The sequence below is a fragment of the Cimex lectularius genome, unplaced genomic scaffold (assembly GCF_000648675.2).
Source record: "Cimex lectularius strain Harlan isolate CLEC.00 unplaced genomic scaffold, Clec_2.1 scaffold16, whole genome shotgun sequence".
Lineage (NCBI taxonomy): Eukaryota > Metazoa > Arthropoda > Insecta > Hemiptera > Cimicidae > Cimex > Cimex lectularius.
The window spans coordinates 3030890-3051932 of NW_019392679.1; the positions used below are offsets into that span (position 1 = coordinate 3030890).

The following is a 21043-nucleotide window of genomic DNA, read 5'->3' on the forward strand; positions in this document are numbered from 1 at the left end:
AAGGAAAATGTATTTCGGTCTCAATTATGTAAATTGCGAAAAAATGAATAGGGTAATTTATTCTTATTCTATTGATTTTAATTAAGTGGACCGATATATTCTTGTTAGGTAGATAAAACAACATAGAAAATACAAACCAAAAACAAAAAATTTGTTAATACTCATTTTTAATAGGATTTAATTAAGAATAGTAAACATGAAGATTACTCATTTTGTAAGCAAACACCTTTTCTCGTATTTTCTCTATTTTTATCTAGTTGTATTCTCTTTAACCATAAAAAGAACTAGAAATAGAACCATCTTAACCATCTTGAACTAGAAGTTCGCAATATTTTGAGTGATCGAGGTCCCAGGCAAGTGGATGTCGCAGAGGCAGTTGACGTTTTGCAGAGCATGGTATCCCGGGATTTAGAGAAGTAAATGCCAATACGAGGCCTGATAGTGGATCTCAGCCTATTACGACGCAAAGGGAGGACAGAAATATTGTCATTGTTGCAAGATAGAGCAAGGCCTTTATCAACACAAAGGATTCGAAATTCGGAAGTTGCCCTCACATCGTATGCCCCTTTGGGGCGACCTGCAGTAACAAGCCGCCACCAGCAACTGAGGAATGTGGTGCATTCCGTTCCCGATTACTCATCGTCAACAAGACAAGAGGATCTTTAACGTCCGCACCTAGCCTATTCGGCCTTATCGGACGTTTTGATTCTCAAGATGAGAGCTGACGCACTTCTGCATACGACGGAAAAATGTTACCGCCGCAGCATTGGTGTAGTGGTGTCCCGGCCCCTAAGGGTCAGTAGCCACGCTCTCCGCTTGTCCACTCCGAATGGTCGGGCCTGCATTGTGCGTCAGGTCGTACGCCGCACGCGAGGGGCTAACGGGCCGAAATACATCAGCCCGTCCCCCCCCTCGCGTACTCCCTAGATAGAGAAGGCGACTCTATCCCTCTGAGTGTAGAGGCTCCTCCAGCGTAGAAACTTTCGGGAACGTCCCGACAGCGGTTTCGGATTAAAAAGTGGGATTGCTACCCACCCCCTAGATGAGTACTGCCTACGGACAAAGGTCTCTTATCAAGCTCAGCCTACACCTGCTGCACGTAATCGAGGGACGCCATAGGTCTAGCCTAGGTGGTCCGATCCTTCGCTTCCCCAAGGGTACCACGCCGGTCATACGCACAACAATGCAAAGCATACTCGTCAGAAACCGCCGATACCACTACCCTTTTCCAGTCGCTTACTCACGCATTCGAGGGACTGTAGCATGATCATGACGTCCTCAACGCTTACATGCTGTCGTCCGGTCGCAACGTTTCCCGTGAGGACCGGGGATAATACATTGGCCATACGCAAGCTTCACGAAAGGTCCCAGGTAGAAGACAGCCTCTCTCTAAGTTCCCGCCAGGGGCGTCACCACAAGCCACCACGAATCCATCCCAACGTGACAGTGGGCTGGATTCTGGAACATTTCTGTCACCCCGTGGTACAGATGGCCATACAACCCTCCCCCATCTATGCAGACAGGATCTGGTGCACTGGCCCTCGTGTGACTCTGCTAAGGCACCCGACGTCCCTGCCGACCCTGAGGCCGACATAAGACAGCTTGTGCTTTAGAGAGGTTGCCACGCCCTCAAGGCTACACCATTATTTTGTGCCTGGATACCCCCCTTGTAACCAAGGGTTAGGAGGGGTCACAGGATAGAATGAAGGAATTCGGATTGAGAAACAGGGCCGCGGAAGAGAACACGAGGTGAGCCGTATCGGGGTCTCGAGTCTCAACCACATTATACCACCCGTTGTCGCCGTGGTTCCACATAGAGTGGGCCATGACTCCCAGGGTGGGTGTTTTTTTTTTGGTGGCACGAGCGGGATGTGGTGCAACGAGCGCCTAGAAGAGAACACCAATTGGAATGCTGTTATGTTTACTTATGAGTCACGTTTCTGTCTGTAAAGTGACAGCCGGCTCCAAAGAGTCTACCGAGAACGGGGATGCGTACAATGCCCCAGTTCCGGCTCGCTTCTGTGCAGTTTGGAGGAGGCGGTGTAACGGTCTGGGCTGGGATTTACACCGGAGGACGAACTGGACTCCAAAATGTTGAAAGCAACCTCACCGCAGTCCATTATGTCCAAGAAATTATCGAGGAATACATTTCTCAAACCAGGGATCTTCAGGGATTTTCGATATCTGACAATGGCAGATCTCAGAGGCCGAGGTGTTCATCACTGTTTAGAAAACTTAAGAATTTCCCATTGCACCCTTCCCCCATTTTCACCAGACCACATTCCCATTGAGCATATTTGGGATGCGTTGTAGAGAAGGCTTTTCGATCACCATCCGCAGCCAGTTGACCAGCAACAACTGAGTGCAGCGTTAGAACATCTATGGAATGAAATTCCTTATGAAATTAGTGAAAACCTTATTAACAGTATGCCTCATACTGGTGCTCAGATGTTCGGAAGTTGGCCTCATATCGTATGCCCCTTCGAGACGACCTGCAGTAACAGCCGCCACCGTCAACTCAGGAGCACATGGTGCAGCGAGCGCCTAAAAGAGAACACCAATTGGAATACTGATGAGTCGCGTTCCTATCCGTAAGTTTCAGTTTCTTCTTCTATCACTACACGAGATTACGAATCGTTTGATTGCTTCGATGCCTTGCCAAAACATCATCTTACTTCATTTAGGATCTGGCAGGAACTATGGAATGGGCTCCGTCTTGCAGCAATGACAAAATTTCTGTCCTCCCTTAGCGTCGTAATGCGCTCAGAGTATGCTCTGAGAAACGCCAAATGCCTCTGCGATATCCACTTGGTGACCGCGACCTCATTCTCATAGTATTGCTAACTTCTGGTTCAAGATAATATGTCTTTTCACGGTTAAAGAGAATACAACTAGATCAAAATGGAGAAAGGTATTCGTTTACAAAATGAGTAATCTTCATGTTTACTATTCTTAAATAAATCCGTTATTAAAAATGAGGATTATCAATTTTTTTGTTTTTGATTTGTATTTTCTATGATGTTTTATCCACCTAACAAGAATATATCGGTTAATTTAATTAAAATTAATAGAATAAGAAAAAAAATAACTTAAGTGTTGTTGTTTTTTGGGTATTTTTATTTTTTAACAATAAATTGGTGGCTTATCGAATCTAATAATGAAAAGAAGTTACGTTCGGCGCGCGTTCTGGTACTTGTAAGAATATACCAAGGCCGCCGATAGGGTACCTTTTTTTGCGGATGAACTTGAACCTAGAAAGAAACCTGGCAAGAACTCTTTACTTCGAGGTTCATTGGGTTGTTCTTAGATACTGAACAACATTTATTCTTAGGGCGATGATTAATTCTTAACAATATCATTTAAGGTAAATATTGTCAAACGTTCTTTCAGTTTTTTGATTCTGTCAACGTGATGTTAAGTGTGAATTTAACAAAGCTTACGGTTACCACATGTATGAATTGTACTTTATAATTTTGCAAATTTTCATAAAATAAAATTGGCCGTTAAAGTTGATAGCGTCTTTACTGAATTTTATAAGTTAATAACGAAGTTGTTATTTGAGCGTTAGATAATTAATATTAATATAGAGTCATTAGTCCGAGTTACTCTTTCTATGGAGAAATTCAACGTGCCTTCTATTATAAATAATGCCGTTTAATAAACGTCGATAAAAACAAAAATAAAAGAGGAATTCACGCCAAAAGTTATTTAAATTAAGTGTAGCGTACCCTTGGTGGCCGGTGGAATTGGAAAATAAAATAAAAAATAAAATGTGTTCCAGCCACACCCGATTTACTTGCTAGCTTTGAAACAAACTCGTTTCTTTTTGAGGATTGTATCGAAGGTCCTTCTGCAAAACGGAATCTCCGGCTGTACAACTCAACTATTAAAATTAATCTAAAACATTATTTAATTTAATTTATTACCAATGTAATAGTTATTTTTACCTTTACTTCAAACATTTTTTTGGTTCATCCTTAAATAATTTTTGTGGAAAAACCGAAGATGGCTGACTGAAAATCCACGCTGATCCGTCAAGTATAAAAGTATTAAAAATATTTCAATCATTTCAAGTAAATAAAATATTATTTCTATGTAAAACTAAACGTACTCACAAATGTCACGAGCGGGATTCGAACCCACAACCTTTGGCTAACTACGCCGGGGGGTTCGAATCCCGCTCGTGGCACTGACTTTTTTATCTTAACCAATACCTTACATAAAGATTAATTAATTGAAAGATCTTATTTAGTCAATCGGACCACGAAATCTAATGGATTTAATAAGTTAAATGAAGCCAATAAAGCTCTCCGTGGCCATTTCATTTGTCGCCGAGAATCAAATAGATTACACGACATTTGAAAAAGGGAAAAAAGGTGGGAAAATTCGAAAGATAGGTTGAAATGGGAATTGGTGTCTGAGTGGATCGAAGTCACTTTAGCTCAAGTGGGAGGGCAGCGGCATATTTAGCCGAAGGTCGTGGGTTCGAATCCCGCTCGTTCCCCTGACTTTATTATCTCAACCAATACCTTACATAAAGATTAATTAATTGAATGATGTTATTTGGTCAATCGGACCACGAAATCTAATTGATACTTACAAGTTTTTTTTTCAGAGCCGAATTAGTTTTAAACAATTCCATTCCTCCATTAACGCACGTTAATGCAGTAATGTACAAAATTTAAAAAAAAGGCAAAGCTATATTTTAACAAACGTGCAAAAAAGTCAATAAGAAATGATTTCACTTAACTATCTTGAAACTTTAAAACAAATAACGTTTTTGTTTATAAATTTCGTCACTTAACGTGCCTGGCATTCAGGAAGATGGCTAAGTTTTTGTAAATTGTCCCGCTAAGCATTTCTGCTATCTTCTAAGTGGCATACCAAGGATTACTTTCGATTAAACTTCCGAGCTGGTCGTCATGGGCCATATGGCTGTAATCTTTTGGGTTATAAACATGAAGGACTTCACAAATTCGGAAAATCCATCTCGCTCGATTATTTTAGAAGAAAAAAAAGTTTTTATTCCGTTCCCTTTGGCCTAAGAACGCTCCCTATTTCCAGGAACTATGTTTTTATATTATTTATTATATTTATATAATTTTCTATTGATTTCCCCTTGTAATCCTCATCTTTTTGATTCTATATTCTGTTGGCCAATTTTAGATTTACAGATATAAAAAAANTTAATTAGTAAGAAATTAATTATATATAATTAATTACTTACTAATTAATTAATAATATGTGAAGAAATACGTTTTTTGTCTGAGCCTTTAAGAGTTCATCTGAGCGTCTTTTAACAAAAACCTTTGCTACTTCACCAAACTTTCGGTATTTATCCCTCCTCAGGGCTTACGCAATAAAGTAAATAATTATTTGAAATTTACAAATCCTTTTTTATATTTAATAGTCTTAAACGTCATATCAATGTATATTATATTCCCAACACATTGCCATTAACAATCCTTAATTTTTCAAAGTTCAGAACATTCCTGAAATATAGTTGCGGTTATGAATCCATCTATGAAATTTCTAAATTTTTTAAGTTTTAGAAAAATAATTTTATATTTTAAATTAAATTTTCAACTTGATTACGAATGCAACGACCTTCAAAATGAAAAAATAAAAACCCAAGGGTTGAGCTTTTTTTAAAGATTACATATTGTATATGGTATTATACATAACAAGGCATTTTTTTTTTATAAAAAGGTTTTGTTCTTTTTAAACAGCTGCATCATTAAAGCCAATTGACCACATATAGCGGTTTCGAAAATAATTAAAAAAGATACCACACCCTTCTTCCAAACTGACGTTTTCTAGGTCATATGTTGGCATTTTGTTTTCCGCCTTCGAATCTATTTTTTTATATATTACAGTTAGCAAATTGGGGATTTGGATGCAAAAATAGAAATAAAAAGTGATTGAATTAAGTACTAAAAAATGACGGTTCAAATTTGTCAGAAAACTATAATAATAACACACACTGGTGTTCACTAGTAAAGATTGGTTGTTTTGATATTCAATCAATTTGCATTACAAGTACTTAACAATATAGAAACTTCATTGTGAAAACTATTTACTTATTTTAGTGTAAACCAGCTGTGAAACACCTTTATTAATTTTTCTTCGCTAACAATTCACCTTAGTATAATTTGGTTAAAGTGTCAACTGAAGATCCGTGCCTAGGCAGGAAATACATGTGAAAGGAGAATACCATCACGGCTGATCATGATTATGTTTATTCACAAAAGCAGCGTGGACGTTTAGAATACCTTTCCCGAATGCTTCTTAGTCTCACCTGAGAGTTTTATTAATCATCGTTTAATGGAACGACTTTGCAGTTGCATCTAAAGAAAAAGACTGCTACGAATTTAAAGAAGAAATGAAGAATGTCTCTCTCGTGCTATTCTACACTTATGCTTTGGTCTTTTCCCTGCTGGAGGCGGTTGTTTTATCATTTCGTCATGATCTCGTAAGTCCCATTGCTGTTGAGAATTACCAAGAGGGACTTCCATCGATAGATTTATATTTAAATTATATACTTAAAAGATAATAGGTTATAGTAACTCGGCGAATTGCATGTACTCGACAGATGCCCCACGGGCAAATTTATTCCAAAATTAAGCGGTAGTGCTTTAAAAGACGAGCTAAGCCCATTATATCAGTCAAAAAATGATTCATGCGAGTCATATTGAACTATAAAAATATCATACCACTGACAAAACTACAAATTTATTATCCTTCAACAAGAAATCCAACTACTAAAAGTTACGTTTAAAAATGATATGCTAATCATAAAAAAAGATTAGTTATATTTTCTATTTGTTAAATTGAAAAAAAAAAATTGAAATAGACTCGGTTAAAAACACCAATATTGTTCTTACGATTTGTACACATCTATCTTTCAAAATAAATCGGTCCTCCGGATTGTTCAATCCTGATATTAAACACAAACATTTTATTGACAGCAAGTATCGTTAAATTTCGCAATATCGATCTTCGTGATCTTTAGAAAGTGAACGATATTTTTCATCTCCCTTGGGAAATACGATAGGAAATTCGCAATCGGTGCAATCTGCTATTATCTGTGATTTAGTCTAAAAATAATCTATATGATATCTAGAGTGCGGTTTAAAAGCGGAATTTACCCGGCCTGTGTCTCAGAGATGACCACCTTTGTCTTTTAGGCCCCTTTTCTCTCGTCTGGCGAATCATAGGACAATAACGTAGCTTTATTAAGGCCATTTCCGGTGTACCTACGCAGTGTATTTTCTAGTACTACTTTCCCTTTTGCCTTTGTGTTAAAAGTATTGAAAGTTAACAATTTTTCGCTAATGTTTTTAATGTAATTAAGCTGTTCACATGTTTATACGGAGATCGTGAGATGCGGTCTGGTGTATCGTAGGTTTTAGAAAAACATTTTCTTTATCGTACCAACGTTTCGATCTTTATTGAGATCATCTTCAGGGCCTGGGATTTATATACATTGTTTAAATTTTACAAATACATGTAGGAGGTAAAAAAATTAATTTACACAATTCTAGAAAATTTTAGATTAAAAAAATGAGTTTATACAATGCTAGAACATTTTAGATAAAAAAATATGAATTTATACAATGCTAGAAAATTTTAGATAAAAAAATGAATTTATACAATGCTAGAAAATTTTAGATAAAAAAATGAATTTATACAATGCTAGAAAATTTTAGATTAAAAAAATATGAATTTATACAATGCTAGAAAATTTTAGATTAAAAAAATGAGTTTATACAATGCTAGAAAATTTTAGATAAATAAATATGAATTTATACAATGCTAGAAAATTTTAGATAAAAAAAATGAATTTATACAATGCTAAAAAATTGTAGATAAAAATGAATTTATACAATGCTAGAACATTTTAGATTAAAAAAATATGAATTTATACAATACTAGAAAATTTTAGATTAAAAAAATGAATTTATACAATGCTAGAAAATTTTAGATAAAAAATGAATTTATACAATGCTAGAAAATTTTAGATTCAAAAAGTGAATTTATACAATGCTAGAAAATTTTATATAAAAAAATGAATTTATGCCAGGCTAGAAAATTTTAGATAAAAAAATGAATTTATACAATGCTAGAAAATTTTAGATTAAAAAAAATAAATAAATTTATACAATGCTAGAAAATTTTAGATAAAAAAATGAATTTATGCCAGGCTAGAAAATTTTAGATTAAAAAAAATAAATAAATTTATACAATGCTACAAAATTTTAGATAAAAAATGAATTTATACAATGCTAGAAAATTTTAGATTAAACAAATGAATTTATACAATGCTAGAAAATTTTAGATAAAAAATGAATTTATACAATGCTAGAAAATTTTAGATTAAAAAAATGAATTTATACAATGCTACAAAATTTTAGATTAAAAAAAATTCTAGCATTGTATGAATTCATTTTTTTTCACCTCCTACATATATTTGTAAAATTTAAACAATGTTTATAAATTCCATGCCCTGAACGTGATCTCAATAAAGATCGAAACGTTGGCAGGATTAAGAAAATGTTTTTCTAAAACCTACGTCACACCAGACCGCATCTCACGATCTCCGAATATCATTGACTAACGTTCACTAAATACCACTCATTTTCACATGTATATGTACAAGAAAACCAAACTCTTCTTAATAAAATAATATGCCTATTTGGGTATTCCAAGAGCAGTTTTTGGATAACTACTAAAACAGAATTGCTGCAGAGGCTTTGATCCAATGGTTAGGTCACACCTACAAGAGCATTTTAGAGTTCGTCCATGCAAAAGAATTTGATTTTTTGAAATTAGATTAATTGAACTCCTGGAAAAGTAACATAATCAAATCGGAAGACATTTCTTAAATTGCAAAACAATAAATCAGACAGGCAACTTTGGCCACGCCGACCTTGGTCCACCCTTAAAAACCGCATTAATTAAACCGGCAACTTCTATTTTTAAAATTTCTTCAATAATTGATTTTATAGTCTCTTTGTACAATTGCATTTTTGCCGATACCTTTGCTGGGCTACTTGAGAAACAATTGGTATTCAAAAAGAAGCGCGTTGCCAGTGAAAGGCTTTACGTGCACGTTAATCTGATTGAGCCCTGAGATGGATTTCGTCTCACCGTTATTCCTTTGAGTTATTATTTATTCAAATAGTGCAACGTATTCAATTGTAAATTACGTCGGCTATTGAAATAAAACCTCGACGTCCTCTGAACTATAGACAGACGTCCTTTCGTCCGTTTCCTTAACAAAGAAAACAAGCCGGACTAATTGCACCTAAATATTTATGTTCAAGATTTCATGGCGTCCGAAGGTTAAGAATTATGTAATAAACCCTCGTAAACCTCAAAATGGTGGTTAAAAATTAAATAAATCTTTTCTCGCAGAGAATTAAAAACTATAAATCCATTGCTAAAAGTAACATGTGTCAAGTTTGTTTACTTACAAATCTTACTTTAGAATGTGCAAATAGCCACTTTACGTAATATTTATTAGGTGTTCAAAACTCTACTTTTAGTCAAACATCAAAACGAGTATTACAAATAAACTTTAAGACAATAACACAGATTTATCGAATTTCGTTTAGAACTCGTATGAAAAAGCCTTTCAAGGAGAACCCACGCTATCACTTGTCTTCTAGTATAGACGATTATGTGTCTGTCCATAAGTCAAAACCAGATTTCAGTTGACGTTAATCCATCAATTTCGTTGGGACAATGGTACTTGGGCGGAACGCCAAAACAAGGGGAAGTACGTCGACCCTAACTTTACTTTTCTAAATCATCTTGTAATAGAAAGTCAGAATGTTGTCGATCTTGGGCAAAATATAACGATTGTAAAACGAAAACAAAATTTTTAAAAATTTACGAGCTGTATAGTCAGAAGCTATATCGACATATTTTATAAACTCTTATACATTGTCTATGTAAGGAACATTTTAATTAGTTGGTTTGACCTTGGTTTTAACACTTAATTTTGTATCAGGTCATACAATTTGATCTTGTCTTTATTTGCATTTCATTTCAATAGTTGAGACTTTGCACTGTCCTGTCCGTTTTGTTCTTTAAGTATGCTGTAATTTATAAGTCCATTAGATTTCGTGGTCCGTTTGACCAAATAACCTATTTCAATTAATTAGTCTTAATGTAAGGTATTGCTTGGGATAAAAAAGTCAGTGTCACGAGCGGGATTCGAACCACGACCTTCGGCTAAATACGCCGCAACTCTACGACTTGAGCTATCGTGACTTCGATCCACTCGGACTTCCCATCGCTTCGAATTTTCCCTCATTTTTGCCATTTTTCAAATGTCGTGTAATCTATTTGGTTTTCGGCGACTAATGAAATGGCCACGGAGAGCTTTAGTGAAGATATACTTCATTTAACTTATTAAATCCATTAAGACGCTGACTTTTTTAACTCAACCAATAAACCCTACATAAAGATTAATTAATTGAAAGTAATTTATAAGTTTACTATTTTTCGTGGTCCGCTTGACAAATTAATATCATTCAATTAATTAAGGTTTTGAGTTGAGATAAAAAAAGTGGCAAAATGGCAAAAAGGAGAGAAAATTCAAAAGGTGGGGGTTGAGATGGGAAGTTAGTGCCCGAGTGGATCGAAGTCACGATAGTTCAAGTGGTAGAGTAGCGGCGTATCAAGCCGAAGGTCGTGGGTTCGAATCCCGCTCGTGAACTGACATTTTTATCTCAACTAAAAACCTTAATTAATTGAGTAATTTATAAGGTTAGTAGTGGGTCGATTATTATCTTCCTGCTAATATCATGGGTTGTACGAGCAGCTTATGACGCAGTGGTCTTTGAATATTAGATTTAAAAAAATTAATTGTGTGTATGCTCAGATTAAAGGATAACTACTCAGGGACAGAATTTAACTGTGGCTTAACGATAGATGTTGATGGATTCGTATCACACACATGATACGTTTGTTCGTCTATTCATAATACGTATATCACTTACCATAAAACGAAGGAAGTGCTGTAAATAGTCAAATAGTAACTGATAAATTTATACTCCGGGGGATTTGGAAATGTACGGTTTATCAACTATCGGAGTTCGATGCTTTTGGAAAATATAAATTTTTGAAGTATTTTTAGACTACGGTGTCCACTCCTTCACCGTTGCAGCCCCCGGCGTTTTCATGCCTCTTAATAATTAATGTAGTACAATATAATTAGATTATGTCTTGAAATAAAACAATGGATTAATATACCATTCTGACACCCAGCATACAGACCAAACACCGAAAATGATCGAAACTCGTCTGACAAATAAAACGCACGACAATGGACACATTATGGTGATTAGCACAATATCTCAGTTAAGTTTATCTGTGTAAACCACTTTTTCAGCAAACTTCACGAGTAGTGAAAGCAGGATAATGGTGCCTCATAACTTTTTACGTTTTAAACTTAAGTACTGATAGTGATGATGATGTTGGAATAACGGTCGCTCAGGCTAGAAAAAACCTTTATTTCATTTAAAAAGAACTCTGAAATAAAGATTTCATATAAGAGTAAGTCACCATTAAAAACAATATAAATAATACTTAAAATCAAATTATACAATAAAGAAGAATCAAGCTTAGTATATGAAATTAATCGTCAAAATTGTAATGGTGTTAGACGGCCAATAATACATGAAAGAATTTACCAACATGAATATAATGGTCAGAAATGAGATAGAAAAACAATTAACTTTATCTACGCAAGCTATCTCACTAAAACATAATTTTGACTTTAAAAACGGGGCTAAAATAAAAACGGAAAATAATTGCCAAAAAAGAAGATTGATCAGAGGTGACAATCGATATTAAAATTGTTACCAACTAGATATATATTGTAATATGACACAAAGAATGACAAATGTGATGTCATCCAAAAGCAGTTTAAAAGGATGTATTTCACATAGCCAAAAACACCTGAGCACGTTTTGTAAATATACACCTGACTCACTCCTTTAAAGAAGTTAATAATTGGCAATGATTAATATAGTTTTGTCGTAAAAATCTCATTGTTACTGGCTGTTAGATTGTTTGGTTTGTATTAAGTTAGAAATTAAAATACTTGTTATAATACAGTTTTAGTTTGATAATTTTCTTAAAATTTCATCACAAATGTGTATTGTGTTCCTAGACGTAGCCTTGAGAAAGGGAATATATTTTCCGAATCGTCGGTTCAATGGAATAGAGGTTTTTTCTAACCTACGTGACCGCTATCCCCACATCATCATCACTATAATCATCAACGGTCATCACCTAGCATATAAAAAATAGAACGGTTTATTTGCCTTAAACAGTCTAGGGCTCAAAAGAAGACCAAAACAATTGGGAACTACTTTCTATTCTGCTTGCAGTTATTCGTCTTTTGTTATTATTAAAAAGTCCTTATACAAATTACATACTTCCGTTTATATTAAAATTGTTAGTGATACCGAACAAAGGTTATAACAAAATATTTAAAAAATCAATTCTATAAAAACGCGAATGGGAAATGAATATTCAATATTTGGGGAGTGGCCTCCGGAGTTATTTGCAATCTTTCGTTCTAAACACAGTGCTGTCAAGATTTCGGACTCGTTCCCTTGGTATTTACGTTCCCAGGCAACTTCCTTCTAAGACAGCCGAGGGCCGTGTCAAATCCAATGTTTTTTTCTGTTTTGCTAATTCAACCATATATCACAGCTTTTTTTTTTTGTAGACTATTTATTTAGTTAGTAAATAGATATAATATTTCTTTTGGGCATTTATTCCTGACGCGCATAAATTAGTTAACGGACAGCCGAGTTTATTTATTTATTTTTTAAAACGAGGGTTCGCCACAGCAGAGGTCATATAAACACTCAGGGTGCCGGTGTTTTTGAAAAAAAGCCCATTTGTAAATATGTCGGGTTCGAATGCAGGGCCGCTGGATTCGAACCCGGGTCCTTTTACCTTACAGTGATGAGCGCCGTGTCAACGCCTAAACCGTTGCGGCTACCGACGCCCCCAATGCTTTGTTTATTTCCTTTATTTATTTTTGTACAGATCCCATTTGCACATAAAGCAGTATTATGCCCTTCCGTTCTGCCTTGCCTACAGAGCTTTTTCCTTCGTTGATTTCATTTGATATTATTCTTATTCTTAAACCTTTTTCAATGGCGCCAGACAGACATTTGAGGGAGTAAGGCAGTGTCAGGGTCATGATATTATTGAGGAACCCATTTGTAAGTATGTTGGTTTCGAATGCAGGACCGCTTGATTCGAACCCTGTACCTTTCAGTGATGAGCGCCATGTCAACGCCTGAACCATTGCGGCCACCTACGCCCCCGACAACCGAGTTTACATGTGTAAATAAATATACCTGGTATGACGACGATAATCATTACAGCTAAACTGCTACAAGCCTAGGACAGGTATCTGAATTACAAAACCAAAATTATTACGACACTTCTCACATATTCATAAGTCCAAATAAACTGCTCAACAATGACTAGGGATATTGCCAATTTTATAGTATTTACTTTCCCTAGCATTTTTATTGTAAACTACATTAAAATTTAATAAAAATTATTGTTTTGAAGGAAAATTTAATTTAGGGATTTTGAAAAACAAGAAAATAAAAGGCTTTAATTCCATAATTTTGCTTATTTGGCACAATAATTTTTTTAAACAATTAATATAATAGTGTGTATAAAATCCTCTGGTAGCTAAAACCACTAAGCACCTGTTAGGCATACTAGGCATACTGTTAATAAGATTTTCACTAATTTCATAAGGAATTTCATTCCATGTTCTAACGCTGCACTCAGTTGTTGCTGGTCAACTGGCTGCGGATGGTGATCGAAAAGCCTCCTCTACAACGCATCCCAAATATGCTCAATGGGAATGTGGCCCGGTGAAAATGGGGGAAGGGTGCAATGGGAAATTCTCAAATCTGGCATTGTCAGATATCGAAAAGATTCTGAAGATCCCTGGTTTGAGGGGTGTATTCCTCGATAATTTCTTGGACATAACGGACTGCGTGACACAATACAATATGGCGTCCTGTTCGTCCTCCGGTGTAAATCCCAGCCCAGACCGTTACACCGCCTCCTCCAAACTGCACTGAACGGAGCCCGAACTGGGGCATTGGGCGCATCCCTGTTCTCGGTAGACTTTTCGGCGCCGGCTGTCTCTATACAGACAGAAAGGCGACCCAGAAGTAAACATAACAGCATTCCAATTGGTGTTCTCTTCTGGCGCTCGTTGCACCACATTCCTCAGTTGCTTGTGGCGGGCCGTTGCTGCAGGTCGCCCCAAAGGGGCATACGATGTGAGGCCAACTTCCGAATTACGAATTCTTTGTATTGATAAAGGCCTTGCTCTATCTGGCAACAATAACAATATTTGTGTCCTCCCTTTGCGTCGTAATGGGCTGAGATCCACTACCAGGCCGAGTATTGGCATTCTCTAAATCCCGGGATACCATGCTATGCGAAACTTCAACTGCCTCTGCAACATCCATTTGCCGGTGACCTCGATGACTCATAATATTGCCAACTTCTAGTTCAAGAATAAAACTGGGTAAAATGGAGAAAATACGAGAAAAGGTTTGCAAACCGAATAATCTTCATGTTTACTGTTCTTCAGTAAATCCATTATTAAAAATGACGATTAACAAATTTTTTGTTTTTTGTTTGTGTTTTTCATTTTGTTTTATTTAACTAATAAGAATACTATGATTTAATTAAAATTAATACATTAAGAATATATTACAAATGACCATATTCATTTTTGAACATTTTATCAGAAATTCCTATAGCGAAAAATAGTTCTAAAAACAATAGAAAACGTTCTTTAATAATTAATTTATATTAAACTTACTTTCAACGAGGATGTATTAAGTAAAGGTCTTTTTTAATTATTCTTACTCTTATAAATTTACTAGATATATGAATAAAAAATTTAAACAAAGTAATATCTGTTACTCTAATCGATTGAAGTTTCATACAAAAACAAAAAATTTCAATACGTGTCATAACTAGAGTCTGGATATCTGTGCAATAAAAATCCTTAAATATGCCATATGATATGCTCTAATAAAATCGCAAATATGCAATATTATACGATCTAAACTACCTTCAAATATACTTTACAATTTCCACTAAAAATATGAAAATAAGCAGTGTGAATGTCAGAGACATCACCGGCTAATAATTAACTTTTTAACCTAGTCATATATTTTCTCTATTGTCTAGTACGTTTTCATTTTGAAAGGAAGTCAAACAAAAAATCCTATAATTTAAAATATTTTACAAAATAAATAATTAACTTTCATGACTTGAATTAAATTTGACGAGAAAGTTGAAAGTTTTCTGTAAAACTACAGTGTTTATTATCGCTCAAAAAATATTTGTACGCCAAAAAAGACTTTTAAACTTCGACAGAGATGACGGAAGCTTCTTGTAGAAACTTACATAACCGGATCATCGAATCCCTGTTTAACTACTTTAATGTTGTCATTAAAGATTTTTATTTCCACCATCCAGTCAATCTGGAATTTATATCAAAGATGTTTTTTATATTTCTTTTGTAATAAATATAAATCCTTCATCCCCAGGGATTTTACTAATTTCTACGAGTTTCAAATATGCAAATTTATGCAATATTCTTCAAATATGTAAAACTATGTAGAATAAAATTTGAACTATTGTACCACGGAGGTATGATTCGGATATGTGATCAGTGATCACCATGGTCGCAAGTGTTAGCAAAAATAATATGCATAAAAAACTGCTTTGATATTCACCTCATCCACTCGTATTCTTTCTATTATTAAGCCCTCGAAAACCTACTAATCACTGTAAACTGATTATGAAGACTTCACACACGTGGGGCGTCGGTGGCCGCAAATAAATAAATTATAGGCAAAATGGGAAAACAACAACTAAGCAAAATTGACCAAGAGCGATAAAATGTTCAACTGACAACATGGCATGACAGTTATTTACATTCTCTCGAAGAAAAATTTCCAAATTTTTTTTCAATATATTTTCTATTTACTAACAGATTTTTGTCGCACTGTCAGAATATAATTTCAAAGATTAAACAAGGAAGGGGTTTGTGTAAAAAAATAATTAATGTTTCCACGCATCATTGTCATTTTTGAGACAATATAAACATGTTGGTACATAACTTAACACTGGAAATTTGGAGGAGAATTCAGACAGAGTTGGCTATGCTCTTGGATTGTATAGTTAACAAAAACTTAAAAATTTTTAAAACGAATATTCTTTATTGATACAAAAACAATGACAGAAATACATTGCCAATTTTTGTAAAAATCAGGTACGGATCATGCTGAAAAATTGCATGCTACTCGACAACATCATTAAAACGCATCGACATGTTCAAAGTAGTTTGGGGTGATCAGGAATTTCCTTGGACATTGAAATGGTATGTCCTGTGCATAGAACTCAACAAATCACCTACAGTTAAAATTTCACCTTTTTCGCGACCTCGACAAGTGCTTTATTAGATCTCTTCAAACCAGAAGACAAATGAAATCTTGTGATTACCGACTATTAGGGATAGGGATAAAAGATCTGGCCACAAGGCCTTCTGCACCTCGATCTAGTGTGCTTCTCTGTTCTTTTTTATAATTTGCCGGTAGCTTCATGTTAATCCACCTCCATAGCCTTGCCAGAGGCTCCTTAGTGTAGGATCTTCTTATGGTTTTTCTTCTCCTAGTTGCAAGAATCTGCACCTACATAGACCTTCACAAAACCGTTGAATGTGTTCTGCGGTCTCCTCTTCTTTCAGGCAGTATCTACATAGTGTTTTTTCGGTCTATACTGCATGAACTTCTTAGGCACTGCACTGTCTTCAATAATTCCTTTTTAAGTTTTGCGGATGAAACTCTTCGCGTGCATTATGCCTGGTGTATTGTCCCATCAGGTCTTGCACTCATTAAATGTCCATTCGTTCGGGGCCAAGAGAATTCATATTGGCTCCTTTTTTTGCCAACATGTCCACTTTCTCATTGCCACTATGTCCCGAATGCCCAGATCCTTGCCAAGTCAGGCCATGTCACTAGAGTTACTGACTTCTGCTAGGGCTTTTATATGATTCCATACAAATTTTGCCTTTACCATGCATGAGGCTAAGCTTAACTGCCATTTGATTGTCAGAGAAGAAGGGTATTTTCCGGGAATGTGTTCCTAGCCTTTTTATTTTTCTGGCGCAGCGTTCCATTGCTATAATTTCACATTGAAAAATTGCAGCATATTCACCTAAGTTTAGCACAGAGCCTTCTGCCCCCCCCCAAGCAATTTTGGCTCTCTGAATAGTTTTGATTAGATGTGAATTCCGTGTAAGCTGTTGGCTTAGTGGGAGCCTTACATATTTGGTTCCTTGGAGAATGGAATCGGTGTCCCGTTTAGGTTTAGAAGTTTTAGGCTTCTCATCGCCCCCTTCCTTCTGTACGGAATCATTAAGGTTTTGTGGGGGTTAATAGACAGCTCCTCCCTCTGCGCCACCAGTATACCATGTTGAGAGTTCGTTGTACACTGTCTATCACATGTTCATGGCAGCTTTTATCACTACGTCGTCCGTATCATATGCAGCAGAATCCTTCTTGTTCCATTATGTGTAGGAATTTACCAGCGTTGTCCACGGTAGGTGTGAAAGACCCCCCCCCCCCTTTGAGGGAATCTTCTGGGCTAGTCCTTAGGTTCTTCACCACCCATTGGCACACCTTTTCCGAAACTCCCTTGTTTTAATTGCTTTAAATAAAGACGATGTAGTTGCGTTGTTGAATGCCCCCTCTATATCCATGAAGAATGTCACTGCTGTCTCCTAGGAGATAGCGCTTGTCATTTATTAACTTGGTTGTGTGTTTAGGTCGTCCACGGCTAGCTGTGTGGATTTTCCAGGGGCTTGTTGCTCAGTGCTTCTCTATCAGTTTTTCTAAAGCACGTAAGGATGGTAGGTCTGTACGAGTTGGACTTGTAGTGGTAAAACGTCATACTTTTGTTATGTACACCACTGTATCTCTTGCCAGTCAGTCCTTCGGAATATAGCTAGGCAGGCTAAGAATATTCTAACTAAATATATCATGAGAATTTCTGGACCTTTTGGTAGTAGTGCTGGGTAGATTCTGCCCACTCTTGGCGCCTTATATGGGCGAAACATCTCCAGTACCTAGCTTATGGCTTTCGGTTCTACTAGGTTTGCACCTCCTCCCACTCTTCTTGTGTAGATCTTGTTGGTGTTGAGTGTTTAATTACCAACTACTACTCGAGATTCTTTGAAGCCCACCACGTTGGAAAAATGAGAACTTCATAATCAAAATCAAACTACGTTCGAAAGATATGGAATTCCACAACTCGTCTACTCAGAGAGTCGGACACTATTCCACAATTCAAGCGAATGGTGCCGCGGAGGCGGTCGTTAAGGTCGAGAAAACCCAAATTAAAAAGAACAGACCCAAGAAGGACGAAGCGTCAGCTTTCTGGATATAACGTATCGGCAACGGTTTCAGCCCAGCCGAAATTTTGCACGGTAGGAAATGAAAGACGAAATTTCATCCATTCGTCGAATTGAGGTTACACCTCCAGAGAAGTTAGCTAAAGCTGCAGAAAAATACATAGAGCAATAAAAAAGAAAAAAATATGACAATCTACATGGAAGTAGATACCCAAGCCAGCAACATTGCAGTGGATTTGTGAGTACCACAGGTTACAGGTTACATGCTACGGAAAGATCGTTAAGCCGATGAACCAATGGTCGTTATCATGGGCAGACACCAATGAGCACAAGAAATCGCTTCAGTCTAATTTCTGTACCATACCTCAACAAAAACCCAGAGCTACAGAAACGTCGGAGGGAACCGAAACTAAAATAATCTGTACCGGACCCGCGTTGTTTACTGATGCCTACCAGCGCTCGATCAGCCAGCACAGAATTCTACACCTGCAAAACAATCCACAATCGTCAAAAAAAGTGCAAACGTGGCGGGATATACAGATATAAGGCCGGACGACTACACTTCCGGGAGAACCATAGTTTTTATCGTATGTTAAACTCCTACTAAAACGAGATTGACGATTACACAGTTGCTACCTACCTGATACTATCTTCAGGGAAGATACTGTATACGCTATGGAGTGCAATAACATTCGTAACCCTGTAATAGAAGTTACGGAAAGAATATTGGCTTTATCCATGGATTATTTTTATTGATACAAATACAAACCGCATGTAGTAAGCTCAAAAATTTAAAAGAAGACTTTTTCTACTGGCATTAGTGTTAATTTCGTAGAATGTATACATACATAAATATATTTTGTTGTTTAAATAAACTACTGTATGTCTATAATGATTAAAATATATTACAACCAGTTAGACTATACTCGACTACCTTTCAAATGTCATGATCAAGAGATCAAAATTCGAATGCACCTCAAATTAGTATTAAAAAAATCGAAGGGCAGAATTGAATAACAGGAATACAAGATGAACAACTACTTAAAGATCTTGTTTATTAATCCATTTATGTTTTGAAAATGGCAAAAAGAGGGAAAATTCGAACGGCTTAGGTTGGAGAGTTGTGTACAAGAGGATCGAAGTCGCGATAGCTCAAGTGGTAGAGCAGCAGCTTATTTAGCCAAAAGTCGTCGGTTCGAATCCCTCTCGTGACACTGACTTTTTTATCTCAACCAAGACCATACATAGAAAGAATAATTAATTGAAAGATCTCGTTAAATATTGAATCTGCATCGTTGTATACTAGAAGTTGATGTGATTAATGTGCGGCACGATCCCTCAACTTGACTCCGCTTGATTTCTGCTTGTAAGGAACCATCATAGCTTATTCAAGAATCATTGAAACTCGATAAATCTAATAAACAGAATTGTCAGCGTCGTTAATTATATCTTAACTATTAAGAAAAAGTCATATCGCCGTCAGACAAGAGCTTTGGTTACCACAAGGTGTGAACACGTTTTTTTTTCTGTTGGTAAAAATTTATTTTACACGTGAGCCTTGAGGAGAGTAAAAACATAAATTTTTAATATGAAGAATGGGTTGTTTATGTTGAAGGCTGTTTATCTCAGCAAGTATCAAATCTGGCAAGTACATTAAAGAAAATTCAATTGCCTACTACATGTAGAAAAAATGTTTATTGTCAAAAATTAAACGATCCGTTTTTGACCGTGTAAACTCAACATCACTTCAACTTAAGTAAGCTCACTAAGTTTTAACTGAACCTTTGGGGGGAGGGACTGCGCTGAACAATATAAATATATATATTATTCTGGTTCGTCTGTTTTTTTTTTAATAAATATTTTTTATTTTATAATGTCATATTTTCACGTGACCTACACGAAAAAAAATGGACTGACGAAAGTTACTAAGCTCAGACCCAACCACATCAGATGCCGTTAAGGTGAAAAGTCGTTATTTTTGTAAGAGAACAAAAAAAGCATTAATTATTTTTATAAATTTTCAATTTAGAATGTATTGCAACTTCTTTAAGGGTAAGAAAATGTTTTTTGTAAAATTTTTTTTACTTTTATGACCTGTCATTTTTCTTCCAACCATGCAGGGTTATGCCATATGAAAAGCAGATTAATATAATTAAGTTTAAGATTATTCGGAGATCGTGAGGTGCGGTCTGGTGCTACGTAGGTTTTAGAAAAACATTTTTTTTAATAGTGCCAACGTTTCGATCTTTAATGAGATCATATTCAGGGCTCATAGTGTTTGTTTTCCGTGTAGATGTGTCATTCTTGTGTGTCGTGTTGAGTGTGCCCAAGACACACAAGAATGACACAATTACGCAGAAAACAAACACTTTGAGCCCTGAAGATGATCTCAATAAAGGTCGAAACGTTGGCACGATAAAGAAAACACCTCACGATCTGCGAATAATCATCGACTAACGGTCACTAATCACCACACATAATTAAGTTTCTTAAATACTTACTTCCTTTAAGTACTTTAAAAAGTCATTTTATAGCTGGATTTGATTA

At 35.9% G+C, this 21043-nt stretch overlaps 1 protein-coding gene across 1 annotated transcript in view; it reads left to right on the forward strand.

Annotated features, from left to right (window-relative positions):
• The window catches only part of LOC106661644, a 41236-nt gene that overhangs the window by 14099 nt on the left and 6094 nt on the right, over positions 1 to 21043 (forward strand). The window lies entirely within an intron of this gene.